The following is a 23,011-nucleotide window of genomic DNA, read 5'->3' as shown; positions in this document are numbered from 1 at the left end:
GTTCATGTCCTTCTTGACCAGGGATTTCATTTTTCTAGTCGTATAAACAGAATTAAAAGGTCAGTGCTGCCCCCACATGCTTACAAAAGCTTTTGGTTGGAATGGCTGAAGAAAGACAGGGAGATGAGTAGGGAATACTTTAATAATATACTTGTTCTGTGTAACTGTGGTCTGCTCCTGTCACAAAGTAAACAAATAAAAAGGAAGGCTCCTTAATTTTATTTTTTTTTATTTCAGAGGAAAAAATCACATATTTGCCCACAGTGATTTCACAGATGCACTCAAAGCAGTTTCTGCAAAAGCAGTTTGTAGTACAGTTACACTGGCACATCAGGATGGTTTAGCTTGTTTTCTTTAATGACTTTTTTAGGGAGACATCAGTAACCTGATGGTCCCCAAACTCATCTACAAAACAATCTTTTCCCATATTCCACCTGTATCTAGCCCATGTAGCCTGTATAATCAATATGATGATTCTTCTGAGAGCAGAGTTTTCCTTGCTTTTTTCAATGTTTTTTGTCTGTTCATGTCTGTTACAGCTAGACAGCCTCTCAGAAGGTGGAAGATAAAACACAAAGCAGAGGAGTTACAATGAACTCACTTTACTCCAAGTAGTACCAAGTGACCATATGAAGGGATGTACAAAAAACCCAGCTATTTTTCTCTCTGGTCTTTACAGCAACAGGGAGGTTAAGGTATCCTTCCTGGTAGGGGGTGAGACTCAAATGTCATGCTGAAGAATGGACATTGTGTATGTCCCTTTAAAAACTTTGAATAGAAACTAGTTTAAATTTGAATCTAAAAAGAACAAGTGAGCTGGTTTCAACCCGGAACTGGCTAGAATGTTTTATGCAACATCTCCATCGGGGAGGGGGGAAAAACCCACACTATTTTCTTTTAAATATAAATGTTGCTTTTGATCATTGTCAGTGGCAAAAGCTTAATACATTGGGTTATTTTCTTACCACAGACTGTTCATTTCACTCCAGAATTACAGCAGCAAGAGCCAGACCCTGCAATGATGTCAAGATACTGTTTGGAAATGTCTTGCACTTATAGCTGGGTTAGGTTCTGTGCACAAAACCAGACAGCACAGATGATAAACCTGTTTCAAGAAAGGAACATTTGCCCAAGACCACCCCATGTATGCAGCTAGGACAGTTCAGATGGGCCATGAGCTTCTGCAGGCCACCACTGCCCAACCAATCTTAGTGACAATGAAGGGTTTCACCCTGTAGGGTGCTTCTTGGATCCCCATCAGGTCTCAGCAGGTGGCAGCCCCAGGCAGAAACATGCTGCTCTGACCCTGCACCAAGTCAGGACTGTGTGAGCTGAGCTGGCAGAAAGCCATTCCTGTGTCATATCACACCAAAAGGATAGGAAGGTGTCACAAGGAATGAGCACACAGGTAGTTGCAGGCAGTAAGGGACTGCAGAAACCCCCCCCATTAAAGCTCCCATGAATGCTCAGCCAAAGCAGAAGGAAGAAAGCAAGCTTCACCTTGTCCTCTAATACTCACCATGTCATTTGCTGGGCCAAATTCTGTCCATGCAAAAAAATCCCCGTATGGATAACAATACAGCAGTGTACAAAGTCCTGGCCAGGTATCCTCTCCACAGGAGAAACTAAGTTTCGTCTTCCAGAAGGACTTTGTTTGTTTGTTTGTTTGTTTGTTTGTTTTCAATTTTAAATGAAGCCTGCAAAACTTTCTTTGTCCAATCCTTTGTACATATTTTTTTACAGCCCACAAAAGAAACTATGCCACAATAAATTTCATTCAGTCTTCATTTCAGTTTTTGCTGGAGACTCATTTGAATAAACCAAATAAACAAACTGCTCTTCTTGTCCAGGCTTCTTTCAGCTTTAGGTGCCCTGAATATAGAACATACCAACTGGAATACAGGTATCACAGGGCTTTAACAAAAACACAAAACTAAACAAAACAAAACAAAACCAGTAAAAAAGGAAATAAAACTATAAGTCATTTAATTCAGACAGTACCAAGACCAGCAGTGGGTTGTAGTGTAGACTGACTTGTAAAAACAATGCAACTTTTGATCCCACCTTCTTTAATTAGCCTGGTGACATGGGAGCAAGCACCAAAACTGTGACTAGAAATACACAAATGTCCTGAAGACACACACAAACTAATATAAAAGATATTTTAATATTATCTGATCAGAAATTCCATTTTTAGAAATACAGCAAATCCAAATGGCACATTGTTTTGCAAGCATCTCTCAAATCCTTTGAAACATCAGCACAGGTTTAAATACATTTTCACAAGGAAAAGAGTGTAGAAAAAAAGAACAAATAATTACAATGCATTTGAGAAAAGTTCTGAAATTATGATACATTTGGAAGAATGGCACTTTGGGTCTGTTTAATAATCTTCTCATTTTTCTAGCAGGAAAGCTGGATGGGCCACTTGGTCTATAGCATCCCTCATTATTTTCAATTATTAGTTTGATTGCCATTAGTTAACAGATGTGAAGTTACATTGACTTTGTTCTAAACAGCCAGTGGGAGTTCTGAAAGAGGTGAAAGAAAGAAAATGAGTGAGATGACACAAAACAGAGCCTGCTCCTGCTAAACCCTGCTCCTCCAAGCAAACGTCTTTCTTTGCTACTTACTGTACAGTGTAAGAACTTCAGGATTAAGTCAGATCTTTGAACCATAATTCCATTTATTTGGAAAAGTAAACATGTCTTTTGCTCAACATAAACATTTTCATTGAAAAGGAAGTTGTCAAGTCTGAAAGCATATTAAATTCATCTTTAGAAGAAACTTTGTGCAGTTTCACACAGTCCAAGGGGCTCTGCAGAGCCGTAGGAATGGTGTAGATCTCAGCAGCTCCAGCAACCAAAGCAAGCCCAGAGCTGCCCTCCCCAGCCCTGGTCACCAGATGTCCAGCAGCCAGACAGGCAAACCACCATATTCACATGTCCAGATGCACAACAGACATGGATGCAAAGCTGCCAGAGATCCTTTGGATGTTTAACACCTGCAGGAACCCCAGGGCCACCAACATCTCCCACTGCTATGCAGCACCTTGAGAACCTGCCCAGCCCCAGGGCAGCCCCTTCACCACCAAAGTCATTTCTGCTCCAAGTGGGCAGTGAGAAAAGAGCTCCTGGAATTTCAGTATCACATCCCTGTCACGAGGCTGGTGGGGTGCTGACCGTGCTGCTAAATGTGCTGCTTGCTTGGGATGGGAAAGAGCAGTTCTTCAAATAAGTAGCAGATGCCACACAAAACCAGCGTGCCATATGCTTAAAGCTGATGTTAAGTCACCCATCACTGAAATCTCCACTTGAAAACAAGCATGCCAGCAATGGCACACACATGTATGTGCCCACAGATATACAGAGTTTGCTGTTTCATTTTCTACATTTTTTTCCTCTTGAATTATCTCCTGTAGACAGAAAAGACAGAACAGAATGAAATTAACTGTTCACAACATTTTTTGTACAGTATTACACAAGTCACTAACAAAAAAACCCAAACCAAAATGTAGCGACTTGTAACCCCTTTTTGACCTGCAAACAGCTAATGCTTAACATATTTCTTTTTTGCCTCAGACCTGAATTTTGCTACATTCAAAAAAAAAAAATAAAATCAGAAATTTCATTTCTCTGCAAGAAACAATCAAACTATCCTTTAAGAGTCATTCTTAATTAAATAGCATCATATAGGACCAAAAATACCTTGCTCTGATTAGCCCTTATGGGGTTATGTTTCATCCAGCTCAGGAGAGCTGCAAAATAAGTCAGCAGTTGTCATCCTCTCACAAAAACCGTACTTCCTAAAGGAAGAGGTTTTATAATAGTTTGGATTCAGCTAATGGGTGAATATCATTGATTCATACATCCTTTTTCAAAGGCAAGCAGGTTGAGTCATTAAATAACACCCCACCCCAAACCCCCCCCAAAAGGCTCTTTTTTTTTAATCCCAAAATTATTAGACCACTTTTCTTAAAAGAACACTAAGGCATATTTTGCCTCAATTTAGTACAAAACAATTCACTTCCATCCATGTTAGCTGGTTAGCTATGAAAACCTCACATTTACTCAGCTTTTTTCAGTGTCTCGAGTGTAAGAAGAGAAGTGGATTACTCATGTTTACCTCTGTCAAACGACACTTAGAACATAGCCATTCTAGCAGGACATCATGAAATTATAAAAGCAGCAAGTGATTCCCAGGAAATTCATGGAACATCCTTTTCTAATGATTCAAGGTATTTTCATGGAGGCAGATTATTTACTAATTTTAGCTTTTCCTACTGTCTAGCTTGACTAATTGCTCCCTGCATGAGTGCTCTGGCCCAGGGGTTATTTTGCAGCTTTAATTGCAAAGGGAAGGATTACATGGCTCTGCTGGTGCTGGAGATGGGGCTCAACCCTCAGAAAAAACTCCTTCCCCTGATTTCATACCCAGCACATTCACTTAATTTTCTGAACTCGTCTGTAACTGCAAATGTTTTACTGACAGCATGATCACACTTAGGTAACTACTGTATGTTGTCTACTACCAGGGAAGCAGGTCCATCTTAAAGAGTGCTCCACTCTTGATAATTGCTTTGTGGTATATAACATTATTTCACATGAAATGCTCAAAGACCAGTGGTGGAGTTTTCCAATTGACAGTTCTCTGCTACAGACCCCTCTGCTTATACAGCAAAGGCAGACAGCATCTACCAGAGGAGCTAATTTTGCAATTTGTTTTGTTTTGTTTGTGTGAAGTCATGGAGAGATTCCTATAAAGTCCTTCCTTGCTGTAACTCTAGCTGGACACCCTTGAAACATTGAGCAGTAGTGAGATCAGGCTCCACACTGGAAAAGGATGCTGAACTGTGAATTTTGATTACCTAGCCACTTATCTTAGTTTGGGGAAGGAAAATCAAATTCCCAAATTACATTGTCAAAAATGCCCCAGTCAGAACTCACAGCAGCAGGCTGTCTAAACTTCTCTACCTAAACTTCCAGATGAGAAAGCTATTTTGTGCCTAAGTTTAGTTAGCACCATTCTGTGGATGCATGCAAAAGCTCTTTGAGACATTTTTACCTCAACCCACTGGATAACTTTACCAAGCAGTAGTGTGGCTGAAGCACCTCTCATTTCAGAGCTTAGGATTCTGGCAACTCACAGCACACAGCTTCTCTCAGAGAGGAGAATGGAGGACAGACCTCAAATCCGCGATTTTGCCTTGCCTACATAAAGAGTATTTGCAGCTTGGCCCAAGCCTGAATTTCCATTAAAGTAGCCCTTGTCTATACAAATGTTAGGAGACAGTCCAAGCACCATCACAGCCTGGCACATCACTGTGGGAAAGCAGACACTGTCATCTCCTGCAAGGATACAGCAGTTCACCAGAGCAGCATCTAGCTGAAAATAATTCTGGAGGTTTGTGACAATACAAAGTTTAGCACAAAGGTCTGATCTAGGAAAGCAGCTGTGCGACACACAAGAATTTCATTTCCTGGTCTGAAATGTGTTACAGGCAATTGGAGGGTCCAAGGCTGAGATCCTAAAGCACCAACATATTCACAGCAATGCAAGTGTTAGCAACCACTGATGTCTCAACACATGCAACATCGTAGGTTATGCTTTGCAGATTCTATTTAAATTCACATACCTATAAGCAGTTTTAATGGGGAAAAATTACACCTTCATAAATATTTACAAATAAATGTTCAGCTATTACTGCTTTGAGGTTTCTTTGGGATTTTACTTTGGCCCTTGGGAAATAAAAGTTTTGAAGTATTCCACCAGGCTTTGAATCAGGAGCAATATCTGAGATACACTGCTCCTCCCACATGCCTCAGACACACATGGGTTTGCTTGGTGTCTCCTGCTTGCTCTGCAGCCTGTGTGATGCTTTGTTTACTCACTGCACAAGCAGATACGTGCAACAGCCATTCCCCAGCAGAACGACTTCTCTCTGAGTCCACCACTTTCTTATGCCAGTCTGCAGACATTGGGTGGCAAATGTGTTCCCCTCCTCCCTGTTCAACTACCCTCTGTGTTTTGGGTTCAAAGCAAAACTATCCCAGACTCAGAAACCGAGAGAGAGAGCAGGACTCAGGAAACACAGGGAGAGACGCTGAGGGCACAAGCATATTATCAGAAAGAATTTGAGTGCTCCCAGCAGCCCAGCAGCAAATTAGAAAGTTTGGGCTCCCAAGAATGAGTTGTGTTGTTTGTTCCTGCATACTGCAGCTGCTCGTCTCTTTCCCTCCCCAACCCCCCTTCTTTGGGTGGTTTATTACACACAAGCTACTAATGAATGGGAGCCGCTGTTTTACAGTACACCACACTTACAGGACTTATCTCTAGGCCTACCACAGATTTGACTGATCAACAGCAGGGCACCACCATCATAATTCTTCCTAGAAACAGGAGGATAAAAAGGGGTTTGTTGGAGGTTGGCTGTGTCTGCAGAGAATCCTGCCTGCAGGGCCTGCTGATGCCATCGCTAGCTGCTATGGTCTCTGGCCTAATAAGGTACAGAAACAAAGATTGTTCACTTGTTCAAGAATACTAAAGTCCCCGAGTGACGGAAAGTGGAGGCAGCAGGGCACACATCCAAGTGGGATTAAGGCCACAAGTGCAACGTTAGAGGGCTGACTGGGTGGCAGAGGGAATATATGCCTCTGAAAAAAAAATCCAGTTCAAACATAATTTATAACATGTCACTCACAGTCAGAGGTGGCTGTCATTAAGAGTTAAATGTTGCACTGTGTTCAACTTATTCCGATAAGAATTCTCTAAGCCGCTTATATGTTATCATAACTCAGGAGTAACTGGAGCGTGGGCTTGGGGAGACAGGAGCAGCGCTCTGGGACAGGATGGGACCCAGGCTGGGAGGCCAAAACACTGGAGCAGAGCTGAATTGCTGGTACCTCAGCATACTGTGACCATGGTTTGTACATTCCATAGGCTCTGCAGTGAGTCTTAGAGCCTGCCAAGCCCATAATACCTGTCAAGGTCTGGACTCTACTTGGACAGCTGCACTTTTTTTTGCTTTTATCCACTCCTCCCAGATAGGGAATCAGGCAGTAACACAAAGATGATCTAAAATGATGTAGTCAGTGTCTGTTCAGCCAGACCCAAGGGAACAGCCTGTCTACGGCTGTCTATGGAGGATGAATTCACCATAGCTGGAAGGCTTAAGTGTTGGTGTTGAAGGAGGAACAAGTGACCAATGTTGCAGCCAAGCAAAAAACCCTTAAGGTAATGTTGCTCACTGGAGGTAAAATTTGGAACTCAGTGGAAGAGCAGGGAAGCAGCTTCCTTGGGGTCAATATTAAATGCTGCTGCCTGGCTTGGCGCTTTTGAAGCAGTAGGATTGTTTTCTCCTGGCTTAGGGAAACCCAGCAACAACTCCACTGAAGTTCAAGAAGCCAGATGAGGCCAAACCCAACTAAAACCTACAGGTTTATTAGGAAAATTCTTCACTATGTTTTTTCCCCTACCTCATTTTGCATGTAGAAGGAAAACCTGTGTCAAATAAGAATAATTAACAGTCACAGGAGCCTGTCCCTTTTCACAGATCTTTTAATAGCAGCACAGCTCACTTATTGCTGTAATTCCCGGTCAGAAGCATTTCTCTGGTGCAAATCCTTCAGAAAGCAGCAGTTTGTTTATTTGCTGGCTTGGGCTGCTGGATCACATTACACCTGCTGGGGCTGCTGGTAATGTGGGAGGTTGGTTTTAAACTGGCACTGCTGCTTTTATAAAGCCTTTAATGTTATAGGCTCTGTGCTCAAGACCTCACCCATCAAACCAGGGCTTAGAGGAGTTCAGTATGAGACATCCCAGTCTCCCATTCCCTTGTCACTCAAGCCAATGACCACAACTTTGCTACTTTAGGTGTGGGAGAAATGTTTCAGTACCTGTACTCCATGATGAAACAGCCACCCCCACCTTTACATAGCTACTGATACAACCCTTTCTTGGCTTTTCCAACTGATTTCTTAGTTTCACTCTTACACCAGGATCTTAGTAGCGTAACTGGCACCAAGTGCTCTGCCAGGCAGCAGAAGATGAGCTACAAATGTGATGGTACAGTGAGCCATGGAGGAAATATTCACTAGTATTTTGGGGGTAGGGGCAGGCAAGTGAGCAGTCTCCACAGGGCTTTGCCCTGGGTGGGAACAAGATAGAAAGCACCAGAGTATCGCCGATGAAAGTTTTTTTTAACAGTTTCCATGACTTCAAAGCCTGGTTTCCCAGCCTGCTCTTGGTGCCTCTCTGTAGTTTTCAGATTTACTCCAGCCAATGGAGAAAGAACTCCTGAACATCTTCCCTGCTATCCTGAAGCATCACTTTGGCATGTTCTCTGTGCCTGGTCTGGCTAAGGACCAACAGTCTCCAATTTGTCCACAATGCTTTGGAAACACTAGAAAGTACCCCATTTTCTGAGTATCAAGCTGAGATGCAAACATCTTACTGGCTACCACAGCACTGTCTTCAGAAGGATTTTACAGACAATGGGTCAATCACAATGAGCTCTTGGGATCTAGAAGCAACTCACTTGTTTATGCCCATGGGGTGCTGCAGGACTGCAGGCAGGAGTCTGGAGAGTAGAGGGGCTGCATAATGTGAGTGCAGACACAACATGATGCTGGAGCACATTTATGTCTCTGGCCTTTATGTCTCTGAGGTGTTACAGGCTTTCCAGCAGTCAACACCCACGAAGCTCTGTCATGGCAAAGAACAGAAAGTTCACTGTAGCCACCTCTCTCCACAATAAACTGGCAGATAAGATGGAAGCTGCATGCAACTATTCCTCCTACTCAGCTGCAGCAGTGTCTGGACCATACCTACATATGCATTTGCCTGTTGTGCAGCCTTAAAAGCGTGCATGTCTAAATACATTTGTCTGGATGCAAGTTATGGTAAACAATCACATTTTAGTAAATAAAAGTTAAACACAGATGTAACTAATCTGTGAAATCATGCTTTACCAAGCTCTGACTTCTGCTAGATACCTGAGTAGAGGTGGATAGTAGACTAACTCTGCAACTGCAGAGACCATAAAGGCTTGCAGAGGAACAATTAGTCCAGAATTGGCATTTTTTTAGAACTGAAGCTTTTATAAAACTTACAATACAGATAATGACAAAGACTTCTGCAAAGAAGTATCTCCTTCTGATCCATGTCAGATGGGGGTTGCAGCATCTTGCCAGTATGTGAAAATCAGAAAATATAAAAGACAAGTTTTCAGCAGCAAATTAAACTCATGGGTTTATCTTCACCATCTGTATGGAGTGTAAACAGAGAGAGAGAAAAAGTAAACAAATAAATACTGAAAAATGCATTTGTTTCAAATATATGTGAACAAAGTGTTTGACACATTTGCAGTATGTGATGCTGGGTTTAGAACATGATTTTAACCACCTGACACGTTCAGTTAAATACAGAAAACTCTGCAGGTTGTGTTTGCATTCTGAAAGAATACAAAAGGAAGTGTAAGTGCAGCAAATCATTCAGAAAACAAGCTGATATAAACAAAGAATGAGTTCGCCCTGAAAGTCACAACTGAGTTTGGAATATCACTTGAAAAAGCCTTATTCAGAGCTTGTTATTTTCCCTATAAAACAGACACATTTTTGGAAGGACAGACTGACAGTTTGGTCAGGAGAAAAATATCACTTCCAAGAGCACAACATTTTCAGTAGGCTTCTTTTTCTTCCCCAAAATTCAGTGAAATTCCTAATGTACTTCATATTATTTATTAAATTTAAAAACAAAATTAAAAGGGGGGAGAGGGGGAATCAAAACACACCAAACCTGTAAACTATGGAAGAAAAACCAAATCTCTTTTCCAGGCAGTGACACTGCCACTTTAACAGTTTCCCACTGTACTTGGGGTTAGTTGCCAGAGAAGCCTTGTTCAGCCTATTTGGGGGCCCCATGAAATGCTGCAAGCGTTACTGAAATGAGCACTTGTCTTTTGTTGTGCTGCATGCTAGCACCATACAGTGCTGAGCTGATAAATCCACTTTTTCTAACACAAGCATTTTTCAAACAAAACTACCATGAGACTGATGAGTAATGCCAGCTTGCCAAAAAAAAAAAAAAAAAGAAAAGAAAAGGAAAAAAAGCAAAAACCCACCCCCCACAACCACTGCTGACACTGACAGCTGTGGAACTCACACATTCACAAAGCGAGATGGGTTACATAACTGGAAACTGCAAGAGCAACTCACCAGTGAGAGGAACTGCTAAGCAAGGCGTAACTGGGGCTCAGGAAGGAATAGATCACACATTTCAACGTACACTGGCTCACTAATGACCATGATAAAGCTGGACCCTGCCTGCAGCACACAAAGGTTACAGGGCGCTCGAGGTTCTGCATCATCAGGCTGGTTGTAGTTTGTTCGGGGGTTGTTTTATTTGGCAACAGGGGAATAAGGGTGGAGAAAAATACATAGGTGCTGATACATATGTTATGAACACAAGGGTAATTTCAAAGCTCAGATGTCACTATATGTAAGGCATGAAGCAAAAGCCTGACCCTAAAAGGCTTAATGGCAAACCTTCAGCAGCTAAAAGACAGCAGTGGAGAAGACGGAGAGTGTTAGTTAGAGTGAGGTTTGACAAAACCCAGGTAGCTTTTAATTTGCATCAGATCTTTCAGATATATAAAAGCACTTGGCAAAGTTGTTATTATAATTCTTCTTTTATGGACAAAGAACTGAGGTCTGGAGGAGGTCTGTAATCTGCCCAAGGCAGGGCACGAAGGCAGTAGTAGAACATCACCTGATTACCAGGTCACCTGCCTTTATTTCAGTATCTATTTCTAGACTGGGATGAAAAACTTTGACGAAAGCATCTGGTTCTGGAAGAGCCATGGGGCAGGTGACAGAGCAGAGGCACCATTAAGGCCTTCTGAGAAAGGACAGGGCGTAGAGCTGGTATAACAACGCAGAAGAAGGAGCAGTACAGGGAAGATGACAATGTCTGCAGAAGCTGCCAGAGCTCCACGTGTTGCTGAGATTGCCAGAAATGGGGTTCTGAAGAGGGCTGAGCTGGAGATAAATCAAAGCAGAAAACAATGGATGTCTGTATGAATAGCAATAAAAAAAAAAATAAAAATCCTGTAATTAAACCACCACTAAACTCAAGCTAAATATATACATCCAAAATAATCTACACTTCCATTTTGTCTGCTCATGGCTGAATCCATAAGATATATTCTTGTTTTATATAAAAAGGATTTAACCCGTTGGAGGGAAAAAATAGAAGGTATTTTTTGTAAGCAAGTATGCCTGTTCATCAAACAAGAACTGAGCATGAAATGACCAACTAAATGCATAAAGTTTCACGTGCTTTATTTATCATGTTATGTGTAATAAACTAGGTTAATGCAAAATGGAGATGCACAGACAAATTAGGAAAAAGAAGAAACACAGAAATGACTATTTGGAAATTATGTCACCCAAGCCAGTGTGTAGGTACAGTCTGCTGCATAGGAGAGCAGTGAAAGCATAAACAGAATACTAGATGTGCATTAAGCCACCAACTGAAATAGCCATGAACAATGGCAAAGTCTGGTTGCTCTTGGAACTTTAACATAAGGAAACATCCTTGTAACAGATGAGACAACAGTGGATCTATAAATGACAGTCCCATAGGCAGGGAAGGATTAAAAACTTCCTATAGCTCCTAAAGCCTCAGCATAAATTGTTACTCTTCCACAAAGACTGCCATAAGTGCTTTCTCTGGTGTAGTCTACCCAGAACAGGGAAAAGCATCAGAACTGGTTTGACTTTTCCTCTGCACACCAGCTGCACACATACTCAAAGCAGGAAGAAGAAGTAAAAGGAGAAAGAAATGCAGCACTTGTTCAGGACTTTCTGTCAGTGCACCTGTAAGTCCCAGCACTCACTTACTGTACCTGCTTCCTCCCAAACATGCTGACCTTGGCCAGCCCTGACTCAGTCTACAGCAACATTCTGCTTTCTAGAGCGGTGTTTCTTGGTTTCTGCAGAGCACTGGTAACATGGGATTCAGATACAAGCAAACACAAACCAGGCTGAGGCTTCAGGGTTCATTTATTACCTTTATTTTCTTCATTTTCTTTTGAAGTGGGTTCTTTTTGTTGTTTTTCTTTTGCTTGCTTGCATGAGTAATAAAGTGCATTCATTTAACTGGGCATGAATTTAATTTGAAAACATTCTCAAAATGCTTTCTAATGCCTCATGGACCACAGGCTGAGATGCATTCCTGTAAAGCAGACATCCCCGGAGCTTTCAGACCAATAGATTACTCTCAGCTCTCATATTTTCTTGTAGTCTGTCACACGCTCTCCTCATCACAATTTTAATTGAAGACTATGACCATTATTATTTAATACAGCTCTACATCAAGCTTGCCAAGGTCTCATGGATCATCAGTGAGCCACAGGATAGAGGCTGGGAACCACCAGTCCAGGGTATTTGTTAATTCTGTTTGTACATACCACTCAGAAATATCAGAAAATATTTCAAGGAATCAAATGAATCTGAGTGAGCACTTTACTGAACTGAAGAGGAAGGAGAAGACAAAGAGCCTCACTGAAGCTGCTGCTAACATAATCACCTCTAGGCACTCAGCATCACAGGGTGTGGATGAACAACTAAACAACATGAAGAAGAGATACAAAAGATGCAAGCCTAGAACAAAAGATGCAAGGTCATAATCAAGTGACATTTGTAGATTTTCAGTTGATTAGAAATTCAATAGTATGTACAGAAATCAACATTACAGAATTTGCAGCAAGTCACAGTATCACAGTATCACTAAGGTTGGAAGAGACCTCAAAGATCGTCGAGTCCAACCTGTCACCACAGACCTCATGACTAGACCATGGCACCAAGTGCCACGTCCAATCCCCTCTTGAACACCTCCAGGGATGGTGACTCCACCACCTCCCTGGGCAGCCCGTTTCAATGACGAATGACTCTCTCCATGAAGAAGTCCAAGTTCTTGAGATCCTCATGTCATTCCCACTGCCAGTAATACCTCATTCCAAGTCTGAGGCTTTAAGGACATTTGGTCCAAAGGTTCTAGAGGAATAGTTGTATCATCTGTTTTAGAAGTGATCTCCGCTTTGTCAAGTAGAACCGGTGCACTGTATGCTCATATTACAAAGGAGACACAAGTATGGGGGTGGGGGAAGGAAAATAGAAAAAAGGAAGGAAAAAAAAGGCTAAAAATTCTAAGGATGCTTTTGACAATATTGTAGCTTAATCTCCCAACTGCTCACCGTTCCTATTTTTAAATGCTGTTTTTCTGAAAACCAAACAAATGTGTTGCTCCTCACTGAGGGCTGTAGGCTATGTCTTGCCAAGCTTAGTTACACAAGACACTCCCTGAATCAACACACTTGCTAATGTGAATGAATTGTTTTCAGCACAGTTCTGTTAAAAGCCAGCAACAACAACAACAAACTATGATTAGTGTTCAGGGTGGAATTAAATAGAGTATTGCTATTGATATCTGCATGAGCAGATCTGGGCTCTAAAATATTTTAGGGCACAGTTCTGCCCCTCTTCGTGTATTTCTACTAATTAAGCTCTTGCTCTTCAAGTAATCCCACCAGAGCAGGTTATGTCAACCCTAAAAGAGATAAGAGCTTGGCATCCATGGATTCTGGGGGACTTTCTGCAGAGTAAGGTGTCACTGCAGGTGAAAACTAGAGAGTCTTGCTGATGTACACTTGGGGACTTCTCAGCAGTATGGTGATACTTAGCATGAAGAGCAACTCAGACTCTCATCCTGAACTGTGTTTAGTAGCCCCATCTCTGCACGGCCCCTCCATCTTCAGGAAACTTCTCAACAGTAAATGATGAGGAAGAAGAGCAGAGCCAGGCCCTCCCCCACAAGGTACAAGAAGTGTTTGGGCAAGATTCCCACTAGGATAACTTTGCATAGTTTTTTAAAGCCTGGGAGCATGTACTAATGCAATTTTCTTCTTTCAGAGCAGTTTTAAGGTCAAAGTCTGAGAGCATTTTCCACCTGGGAGACTGGACTTTACTCCTTGGTGTAGTTGCACTTACTCATCCGATGACTATCTATTACTCATGCAAGCAATGCATACAGAGATGAAGTTATGTAGAAGAGGGAATAAACCACAAGAGAAAATCCATTTGCCCACAAGGGGAAGTTTCTATTTGGTAACAAAATCAGACCTCTGCATCAGCCTCTCCCTCCCACACACAGTTTGCTGTTTAAAAGCTTGAAGAAAAAAAAACCATCATATTCTCCATAAATATGAGTTTTGCTTGTCCACAATTACTAAGTACATAACCAAATTCATGGCTTGTCTATTTGTATTACAAATCAGTAACACAAGCAGCCTGTGAAACTTAATGCTTTCATTCTACACTATTCTGAACGTTACTTATTTTCCTAGTTTAAAAATAAAAACTACACAGATGAAGAGCTTTTTGATTCCTAAAAGCATGCACATATTAGAGAAGTCACTTCCTAAAATAAATAATGGTGCTTTAATAAGCAGCCTCCTGGGTTTTATGATACTAAAGAAAAAAAACATGCTTCACAGCCAATTACTTTAACACATCAGTCAGCTTCATTTGCAAGTTCAAAATCCAGAGGTAGATAAAACATTCGTTTGATATATGGAATATGTCAAGTTTTAATTTTTCATATATTAATGCTTGATACAATGTTGTTAGGGAAGAAAAAAAAATAGTTGCCAGAAGAGTTTATTTAGGGAACAATTACTGCTAATAAAAAGTTTCCCCTAACAACCATTTTTAAAATTGTTTTTTAATATGCTTTTAATGACCTCTACTCCTCATACCTACCTCCTTGCTTCCAAAACTGTTTGCACTGTCCCCAATAACACTCAGTGGAAAGCTGTCGTTCCTGGCTAAATCCTTACTTAGGTTGGATGCTATGCCTCCGTTAGACAAGGTCACAAGGTCACAATCGATTTTGGAGGCCACCTGGAGAGCCCAGGCCGTGAACTGACTCAAAAAATTTATATCAGAGCTGGAATGGTCCACCTCCCAGGGCTCAGCCTGCGCTAACACCCCAACCGCAGGATGGAGCCTGCCAGGCCTAGCTCAGAGAGAGGCCAGAGTTGTTGACCCCGTTAGCTGACCTCTTCAAACTTCAGGAGAATTTTTCTGGCAGTTACCACGGTGACTGGGCACTCCAAGCTTATCCTTCTTACTGAAAAAAAAAAAAAAAATAATGGTAAAACCTACCTTGTAGGGATGTCTATCAAGAATCAAATACATATAGGTTTTAATTGTTTGCTTCCCTCCTCAGGCTGCTCTGGCTCTAACTGGTACATCCAAAGTGAACATCAAGAAAGCAGTTAGGCTAAAATCATTTCAACTTCTGGAGAAGTAATGCTCAGTGAATTTAACAAGTAGCATTTCCAGTATCTGCCAGTAATCACAAATGACACACCAGGAGGTTTATTGTGTAATAATATTTATTTTCCTTTCTGTATCTGTCTTCAAATTATTACCATTCCTTATCAGATCAAGAACAAACTGAGAAAAGGCTCAGGAAAGGTTTCCATGCTGCCTTTAGCTTTTTTCCTTTCAAAAGCTAGCTGTTTGATGAAACATTAAGTATGCGGCAATACATTGCTTCAGTCTCTTAAGAGACTGCATATCCTATTTAATGTACCATGAAATATTATTTAAGAGAGGGGGGAAAAAAAGAATAGTTGTCAGACATCATTACTGTTGTTTTTCTCAGGCACTTGGAGCACTAACCATTTCACACAAAATTTACCATGTAAGCAAGATCTTATGATGCTGACAGAAAACGCTTGAAACACATCAAGGGATCAGAGTGTGCACTAAGTAAACAAGAAAACAAAGTGTACTCTTCATTTCTAAAACAGTGAGGGGAAAACCAGTGCTTCTTCATTTCAGAGCAATCACATATTATATACAAAGCTTTTTTGTAAATATTCCTCATGCTCCTGTACTTGAAACAGCATCTTGCAATAGGCAGCATTGAAGAGTATGCTGCTGCATTAGAGCTGGAAAAATCCTGCTTAAGGGCTCCTGATGGCAAACTGTCAATCAGAATTCCCTGTTTGTTGATAACTGCTCATTTCTGGAGTACAGCTAAACAGAGGTTTAATGATTGAAAGTTTAATGGCATTTTGTCTCACACATGGTTTTGAAGTAGCTTCTGTTGTTTGAAGAGTTAAATATGAATATTCAAATTGCTGTTCAGCCACTGCTCTGTGCTCCTCCTGGGCTTCTCCAGTGGAAGTGCTGAGATGGCAGAGGTGACTGAGATGTTGAGCTGCCTCTCACAGGGGGAGATCCCACAGATCCTATGGGTGACAGAATAAAGGAGATTTGGGTGTGAAAAGCAGAAAGGACGTAACCGATCTTTTGTCCCAGATTTACTTTTCTTTGCTGCTAGAAGGTTGAGGAAAAGCCAGGCCAGCATACGTGTGTTACGCAACATTAAAAGCAGAGAATGGTAAAGGACTTTTTCTCTTTTCAGAAATGGTTCAATTGCTTTGAAATATCATATGCCTCGATGTTTAATAGATACATAGACACATGGTAATATTATTTAGCAATTTTGAATTAAACGTGAAAACAATTTAAATGAAAAACACTCAAGGATTGTTTTCCTGTTATTAGGGATGTGTTAGAAAAAGGCTAAGCCTCTCATTAAGAGATGAATTTTTTCATTTGTGTTCTTATTATGGCTATACAAGATGGTTTTGTGTTTTGCCTTTTTATTTTCTGAGTGAAATAATGTAAATTGAAACAAATAGGTGAGTGATTAATAGGCTAGTTGGAAGAAAAGAAATATTTGTTGTGTTTATAACAATTTTTGCGTCCTTTATGAACAACACTGTATCTATAAGCATGTGCTTTTCAATTAGATAGCATAATTTATGAAGTCATTCTCAGGACTAGCCAGGTTGTTGACTCAGATTAGAGCTATGATGCCAGCTCATTCCCTGGTGACAAACACTGACTGTCCTTGCCGCAGCCAAGCACCCCTGGCAGTCTTATAAAAAGACCTTGTGGTTGGCAGAGCACTGAGCAGGAAATGAGGTCCTCTCCGGTTTGGGACAGAGATGACTGGAGTTACAGAAAACTATAAAGCAAAATCAGCATCTCCTAAATCACACACTTTAAGCTCATGGGGACCCCACAATTCCTGGTATGACCTGGCCCACCAGCACTGCATCATCTGCATGCCCACTGGTTTCCCACTGATTTCCTAGAGGAACACCCTCCAAATGCCATTCCATGGTGAGACCAAGGGAGTGATTTCATGTGAGAGAGGAGAATTGAGAGCACTGTGGTCCCCCCATATCTTCCACCCACCCTAGCCCAGTCTTGGTGCTCAGCACCCACCCAAAGCAATGCCTTTCTCACTCATTCCCTGACAGAGAATTTCTGGCACATCACATGGTGGTTTTCTAACAACATTATAAAAAGGCATTTATCTCAGCCTATAGCTTGGAGGTCTTTTGTGTGGCCTCCCTTCTTCTAGGAATTTCATGTATAAATCACTGGAAAGCAGGAAATCTTTAAGACCTAGTGTGAAACTGTGCCTCTCAGGATAAACAGCTGCAGCCCACAGAACATCTTGCCTTGTAGGTACTACAGCAACCCAGACACCTGGACCTGAATTGGGAAAACCCAGCCTCCTGTTTCAAAGATCTCTGAGCCAGCAAGTGAGCCCTCAGAAGGTTAGAAACTCTTACTAAATTCACGAAGGAGGACTCCCTGATGCTCTCTCTGTAACACTTTTAGCCTGAATTCCCCCAATGCAATTGAAACAATAATATTTAGACCATTTGGGGCTGAGATTATTGCTCTAATAAATTGTTTTCTTTGGTTCATTGTGGCAAATAAGCCCCCGATTGATTTTACTCCTAATCAGCATGGAGAATGCATTCCGCTGTAATTAAATCCTGTGTAACTGGGCACTCTCTGTTCACTTGTCTCTTAGCTTGCAGTGGTATGAGATACAGTACATCAAACGCTATACTGTATGCGATAGGCACCCTGCCAGACCGGGGAACGATTATGCTCTCTTGCCTTTAGTGTGCTTACAAATGAGTACATCTGCAGTACCTACGGAGCAGCGCACATCGCTTGGGAGATGCAGGAAACTTATTAGGAGAGGAAGAGGGACAGAGATAAGGTCTTTTCTTTGACATACACACACACATCTCTGAAAAGGCTGTGAGAGTCACGGGCCCACCCCCGGCGGGTCCCCGCAGCCCCTTCAATAGCTCCTCTCCCGGCCGCCCTTGGGTCTCGTCCCCGTGCACCCCTCGCCGCCGGAGCTCGGTCCGGGGCGCTCGGGGCAGCCGTATCCCCTCCGCCGGCGGGAGACCTGCCTGGCTGCTGGGCGGGCAGCTCTGAAGAGTCGATCTTCATAATACAAATCCCCCTGCTTCGCCTCCCCGCCAGCGGCGCGAGCCAGCTTTTTAATTGAATCCCGGGGATTTGGACGTTGCCGAAAGCCCCGGTTCGGGCCCCAGCGAGCCCACTCCCCACCTGCAAGTGGGGCCATTTCTCGAGGACTGATGTCTCGCTTCCAAAACCGGGGGAGGGGGACTTCGAGAGCCTGAGTGAGCCCCCAGCCCAGGCACCCGCGAGGCAGAGAGCGGCCGTGGGCTTTTTGCACCCGGGGCAGGGCGAGCGGGGGTGGAGGAGGCGGGAGCGGGGGGTCCGGAGGGGCAGCTGGCAGGGCCGCGGAGAGCTCCTGGCTGCTCCCGCCTCTGGCCTGGGCAGCGCTTTAGGGGGGCTTAGGCCGGATCCTGCTCATTCTATACGTTAATGCTCTTTTCTCTCCGGCTGCAGGGAAGCAGGCCAGCAGATAATTACCCCTCACTGCAATCCGCAGAGCTGGCCTAATCCGAAAGCTCAAGTGCCCGTAAGTAAAACTTCAGGAAAAGTTATTGAAACTGACAAATACAGGGTGACAAATAATCAATAAAAGCCCAGTCCCACATTCTTTATTGTTTCCAGGCACTAACAGCAAGTAATGAAACCGCGGCAAAGACAGAGGAAGAGAGCAGCAGGAACCGGGAGCTGGGCTGACTCCTGGAAAGCCCCCACTTAAAGAAGCCAAGGAAAGGGCCCGGCAGCAGAAGGGGGCCGGTCCCGTCCCCATGTGAGCAAGGAAAATGCCCCCTCCAGCCCCTATCCGAGCCTGCCTCCCGGTCGCTGTGCCGGGACTCTCCGGCCAGGAGGGACGCCTGGAGCCGCTGCCCTGTCCCTATTGCCGGGGACTCCCCAAAGCCTGGCTTCCCCTGGGCAGCTCCAGCCCACGCACGTGTTTCATGCATAAACCCCCGAGTGCAGTGATCTGCTTTCTAAAACCCAGAACATCTCTGGACGCCAAACGCGTTGCTTTCATTAGCATTTCAGCCCTGGATTTTCTGTGTCGCAGTTTCTAAAGTTTCAGCGAAGGACGCTGGGCAAGATAAATCCGTGCTGTCGTTTCTCTCCCTTTCTGTCTCTCCGAATTAAGTTCTGATCTATCAGTTTAAATACTGGCCAGAAAGTTGATTCACTTTCTGTTAGGATTTCGGGTTAAACCGGGGGCTCCTCCAGTGTCTTTAAGCTTTTGAGCTGTGTAAATGAACTGCAGTGTCACATAATCGATAGGGAAAACTCAGCTGTCACAGATCCGAAAGCAGCCTCCTGCCGCAGCAATAACGTGATTTGGCATTTCAAAGTTTTGAAACGTGCTGTCTGCGCGTCCGGGGCTCGGGAAGGAAGAGCTAACCAGAGGGGCGAGGGCGATGCGCTAGGGCAGGCGGGGGAGAGGTGGTGTGCCCCAGGCACGGCGGTCCCCCAGCCCGGGTGCCCCGCACCGCGGCACCCGTTGCCCCTCCGCCACTGCTCCCCTCCCTCCCTGACACACGCTGCGAAAGTTGTTTCCCAACTTTGGCGTTTGGAGAGGGTTGACCCAGAACAAATCTCAGTGTCTCGGTGGCCTTTCCAAAGCGGCCGTGCCCCCCCGCCCCGAGCCTGCGGGACGTGCCCATCTGGAGCACGCACCGTGAGAGCAACTGTGCCGCGTACAGCCACAGCAGCCATCAGTCACTAAAAGCCACACGCTTCAGTGGGCCGGGAATAAACCGAAGTCCTGGTGACGCCTGGTTAAACCACTGACCCTCTTGCGAGGGCTGGAAAAAGGGTGAAAGCGACCCCCTCCTGGAAAACCTAACTTTGGGGGAGGCTTTGCGCCGGGCTCTGCAGGGCGATCCCAGCAGTGGCCGTGCCCCTCTCGGGAGCGCTGGCAGCGACGTGCCAAGGGGGGTTCAGCTCATCTGTTTCGGGGTGCCCTGGGGGGGTGTCGGGAGGAGCCCCGGGCCGGTCGCACCTATGGGCGGGGGCGGGGGTCAACCTGTGGGCAGCGTGTGCTCCAAATTGCAGGATAATCTGTGCCCTCGGTCCTCTCTTCCTCTGCACAGCCTGATGTGTCCATGAACACGGGGACATGCGTGAGAAAACAACTCACACACAGCACGTTCGGATGTTTTCTGGAAGGGGAGGGTTCTAACTGCAAATTAGGAAGCTCTGTCAGACTATGGTGTTTGATCCTATCTTTGTGGTTTTGTCCCCACAACAAAGGGACCCGTGGATTGAATCAAGAAATAGGATTTCAGGTAGTTTGATTTCACAAACTGTTGCATTTGTAATATTATAACACTCTAATGGGGGGAAATGAAACCTGCAGAGCTGAGACAGGGAGTGTGTTTGAGCACCACTACGTTTCATTCCTCATTTGCCTATTTGCTCTGTCTTACAGCAATATACTCTCCAACCTTGAGGCTATCTAAAAGGGGGGACTTAATGAGGACAAGTTTGTACCCTTATATAATTTAGAGATTTCAACGTAGCTGTAAAATGACAATTGGTACATGTGTAGTGCAAAAGAGCTGAAATCCCATCCAGGGACCGAGTTGGTTATTTCTGAAGGAGCTGTCATTTCCAGGAGGGAGGACACAATGAGAAGGCCAGGAGCGATGGAGCTCTGATCTCCACCAAGGAGAGATAACCACCTGACTAAAATAGGCCTCTTGTTCCCTCGTTACTCGATCGTCGTGTGAACTTACCTTATTTACAATTATAGGCAATGAGTGAGTCGCCCAGATCGCAATACACCTATAGCTTTGGGTTTGCCCCTCCCTTTGTTATCAAGATCATCTCTTGAACAGATTTCTGGACCACTCAAAACACCAGAGCACAGGAACACCCTTAAGGACGGAAGGGATGTGTACATTCAGAACCACACATGAGAGCACAGCGTGTACTTCCCCTTGCACTGGGAGCCAGGCAAGCGGCCAGGCCCAACTGGACCAACCTGTGCAGTGCTCAGACACATGTGAGCATCTCCAGACAGCAAAGAGGTCCTGCACTGCATACAATACTGTTTTGTACTCAACATCAGGCATTGCTCATTTTCTAGGTGAACCCAGGCATGGATGGCTATCAGAGGACACCATCCTTTTGGGTCATTCTGGAAGCTAGGTGTGGACCAATGACATTGAGCAGTGATGTACATATCCACTGAGATTTAATGCACTTTGTTCTCCATCTTGATATTAAATGCCACAGTGTTTGCCAGATTATTATCCCACTATTGCTCATGCATTTGTCTCTTACGTCTAGTGTCTGTCATTACACAAAGCATTTTGAAGAGCTAATTTCAAAAGACAGAAAGTCTACACTTACTATAAAAGTCATTAAATTAGCATGACAAGCATAAAATTCCTAGGTTATAATTTGGTTATAGATCTGAAATCTTCCCTGCTTACTCTCTCCACTTGGAAGGATGAAGGCTGCAGCAAGACATTGGCTCCACATTAGGACAACTAAACTGCAGCGAGCACTGTGGAAACACAGGGAAGAGATGCAGGCTCCATCACCACATTCTTGGCAGTGCAGTAGGTGACAAGAACTGTGAATTCCCCTCACATCTCCCAGCAGCCAAAGAAAGGTATGATCAGATGGTCTTCTACTACAACAGGTGGGAACAAAAAAATAAATACATCTTGATGCATTTCTCATGGATTAAAATGTTGCTGGAACAGCAGGAAGTGCTGTTGCCTTTGAGATCCCACTAAATGCTAAGATTATAGAACCTGCCATTGGCAGTTGGCGCTGAATCTGCAATGTATCTATTTATTTTAATCATTTCTTTGCTTGGGGTGAAAGCTGGGAAGAGAAGGGGAAGAGCTACTTCTTGGAGCTAGCTTCGCATGTGCCTGTACTGGCCTGAGGTGTGACAGCAGGAACCCCCCCGGGGGTGCCTGGATAGGTAGCAGTCTGGTCGGGCAACCTCTCCCTAACAGGTTGCATTTTGACAACGAAACCATTAGAGAAGAGATGAGGCATGCAAACGCAGTGCTCTCAAAGAGGCTGCCCTGGCAGGTAGTTAGGCTAAAAACCTGTTGTCAACCTCTTTTTTTTTTTTTTCTTCCCGGGATCAGCAAGGTGCATTTCTGTGAGCTGGTTTGTTTGCTTTAACCAGGCACGCTGAGGATTGTGGAAGCTTTCCATTTACCTTTTCTTCTTTAAGCGTTTTAATTATCATCACTGACCTGTTGGGCATACCTACAGTATCAATGTCCCTTTTACATCGCTGCCTTCCTTTTTTTCTGCATGTTTCTGCTATTTAACACTTGCTACCTTTGCCATTAGAGTCCTAGAGTGACCCCCATGGGTATCTTTGAAAGAAAGACCCTCTGCATTCCAGCACTGCCTCCTTACCCAAGTAATAGCAAAGGGACCATTCAGACACATGGACCACACTGAAGCATTAATTAGGCTGATGAAATCCATAGAAATGTATGGATTCAGCATAATCGAGTTTCTTCTGCTGACTATAGTTAAGGAATACGTGAGCAGCTGGGAGAATAGAAAGTACTGTTAGGGTGAAGTCATGCATGTAATTGAGTATATTTAACATAACCATTTTAATGATCGGTGATTAAAAGTGCATCTACTTAAATTGTATACCTCTGCAA

General features: G+C 43.6%; 1 long non-coding RNA gene across 1 annotated transcript in view; it reads right to left on the bottom strand.

Moving 5' to 3' along the window:
* Positions 1-240: 240 nt before the first annotated feature.
* Positions 241-23,011, bottom strand: part of LOC137444431 (uncharacterized) — a 94,220-nt gene continuing 71,449 nt past the window's right edge. Inside the window, exons 3-7 of the long non-coding RNA XR_010988166.1 lie at positions 16,154-16,321; positions 15,119-15,189; positions 9,111-9,263; positions 8,537-8,703; positions 241-3,415 (exon numbers count right to left, since the gene is read on the bottom strand). This is a non-coding gene — a long non-coding RNA (uncharacterized lncRNA). The remainder of the gene's footprint in view (positions 3,416-8,536; positions 8,704-9,110; positions 9,264-15,118; positions 15,190-16,153; positions 16,322-23,011) is intronic.

The sequence above is a fragment of the Melanerpes formicivorus genome, unplaced genomic scaffold (genome assembly GCF_026170545.1).
Source record: "Melanerpes formicivorus ecotype bairdi unplaced genomic scaffold, bMelFor1.0.p_v2 SCAF_12, whole genome shotgun sequence".
Taxonomy (NCBI): Eukaryota; Metazoa; Chordata; class Aves; order Piciformes; family Picidae; genus Melanerpes; species Melanerpes formicivorus.
Note: the sequence above shows the minus strand (reverse complement) of the source record. Positions and strands in the feature narration are given on the sequence as shown.